The 2,511-nt window shown below is 29.3% G+C and overlaps 1 protein-coding gene across 9 annotated transcripts in view; it reads right to left on the reverse strand.

Annotated features, from left to right (window-relative positions):
* The window catches only part of LOC107449370 (uncharacterized), a 21,503-nt gene extending 19,316 nt beyond the window's left edge, over positions 1–2,187 (reverse strand). For 7 of the 9 annotated variants that reach the window (XM_071178327.1, XM_043051144.2, XM_043051143.2 and 4 more), the window contains exon 1: positions 2,042–2,187. The gene's annotated coding sequence lies outside the window, so the exon portion shown is untranslated. The remainder of the gene's footprint in view (positions 1–2,041) is intronic. The other 2 variants (XM_043051146.2, XM_043051145.2) reach the window with 1 other exon arrangement.
* Positions 2,188–2,511: the final 324 nt, after the last annotated feature.

Consider the following 2,511-nt stretch of genomic DNA (forward strand, 5'->3'; position numbering starts at 1 on the left):
AAAAAAAATTCATTACGATTACTGAGCATTTCGCTGGAACTCCTTAAGCGTCAAGCAATCTGAAAGATATTTTCGTGGTTTCCCTTTACGTGTAACGCAAAATATGATTGTTTTCTTAAAAAAAACATTCATAAAGGCAGCAATGTTTAAATATTTACATAAATTATGAATTATTTTATCTATATTCCTTGTAAATCAAAACAAAATGAAGAGCATTTGATTGTGGGCAATTAATTAGCAAGGTACATAGTCTTACGCGGACATTAAGTAATGAATTGGGAGATTTTGATACTGATATATATATATATATATTATAATAATTTGAATAATTATTTGTGCAAAGGCATTAATAAAGATCGGAAATTAATAGATAATACAATCGAGTTCATAATAAATACTACGAATAATTATTTTCATGAAAAAGATTTTTATTTTTAATTCTCATCGGAAAATTTACAAAATTTTCGGTTGCATGGCTTATATTTTGTTTAAAAAAATGTGTCATTAATGTGCATTTTTAATTATAGCGATTTTAAAACAATAATAGTAAACTTATAAAATTCAAAGGGTATTAGTTTTGAACTCGTTCTATTAAATCATATTCTTAAATACAAAAAAATGCTAATATAAGCATCTATACTTCAGTTATAATAGAACCAGACGCTGCAAACTAATAACTATGGTTGAATAAGCAAATATCCTTCCTTCGGTTTTAATTAACCTAAGTTCTGAAAACCGAAACTAAACAAAACCGAAACTATAGTATAGAATTGCTCGTAATCTGAATGATCTCTGCTTTTAAAGCTTCAATAAACAAACAAATAAATTATGAGTAATGAATAGACATCTTTAAGCAATATACAAAATAATATACTGGTTTACGGAAATGAAAAAATTTTAGAATTTAAATTAAATTGCTTTTTAATGATCAACACTGATTACGCGCAATGCTAAGGTACGGCGGGGATATCAGAAAATAATCCCTAGGACGACGCGAATGCCACTTTTTGTGCGTAAAACCGATCTGTCAAAAGCGTGTTGCTTTTCTAAAAACCCCCGGGAAAAGTTTAATGTCCTTATCCCCTATATTAGTCCCTGGCAGCAACCTATAGAAGGTAATAAAAAAATAAATATTTGGTCCAAAAAAATCAGGCGATTAATTAATATTATTTATTACATCAAAGAGAAGAAATTATTGTTAAAATAATAAATCCACTAGAAATACCTTTTTAAAAAAACGTAAAGTTCCAAATATTACTAGTTTCTAGTCAAACAAATTACTAGGCAAAAATAACATATGGCACACTAGACCAGGATATTAAGTAATGGAATATCAGTATTTTTATAGCATCATGATATCATAATAATATTTCAATCTATGTACAGATTAAAATATTGTTATTATGATATCATGACGCTGAAAAAATGTTTTCATGGTTATATATATATATAATACACACATAAATATGGGTGATTCTTTGGAAACATGACAATTTAATAATTGATAAATAACATCGCTAACAGCGATGTTATTTATCAATTATTAAAAAAAAAGGTTCTTTTCGTAGAATAGAATTAAATCTTGGAGCAAAAGACTGTTAATTGTCGTATTTTGTGAGTATCACCCATATATATTACCAATCAATATTTTTACATCAGTTATACCATACATAGGATATATGACTGCTATACCATACATATATAGAAACATAATATAATTAGAAAAATAGTAAAAAATATTTTGAAGGAAAAACGTAATGCGTTCTTTTAATAAAGCGAAAGATGCATTTTAAAATGAAGAATAATTATCCTAAGATAGGGGTGCACAACCTTTTTCAGTGAAGGGCCACATGCATAGCAGATTGACCAATGAAGGGCCGCATGCNAACAAAGGTATTCATATGAATTAAAATAAAATAAACTTGCGATGAAATTAGATATACTAATCTAACAGTTAACAAACATTGCTAAGGAGAAAAATTAAAACGAATGTTTTTTAAACTATATCATATTAAATACTTTATACAAATAAGCATTATACCTCTCAGTGACAACTTTGCAGCTCTTGTACGACGTAAATAAACACGAGCGATAGAATACTAAACGTGCCGGATTACGTTATTGGCCGAAAGTGACGTCACTGCATGTAGGAGGAGAGATGGCGCGTGTTGGCGGGCGTCTGCACCAATTTTGCGACAAATTTCGTTTCTCACACGTGCCTTGGCTTTATTTCCTCCTTCTAAATGTTTACGAAGTTTTAAGGTCGTTGGAGAAGGGGGGCAGGTATACATCTTCATCAGTATTTCAGACAATATTTATGTTCCAATTGATTTAAACTCATCAGTTAAAAACAAGAAAAATAATTAATGTTTTTGCAAATATAAGAACTTTTTGTTCTTATAGAGAGAACTATTGTAATTATGTATTTTAATTTCGTCTTTAAAAATCGGACCCCTGCATAGCCATTAGTCCCTGATTTATCACAAGGCCTGAGAGGCTCAAGTCTAAGAC

This window comes from Parasteatoda tepidariorum, chromosome 3 (assembly GCF_043381705.1).
Source record: "Parasteatoda tepidariorum isolate YZ-2023 chromosome 3, CAS_Ptep_4.0, whole genome shotgun sequence".
NCBI classification, from domain to species: Eukaryota; Metazoa; Arthropoda; class Arachnida; order Araneae; family Theridiidae; genus Parasteatoda; species Parasteatoda tepidariorum.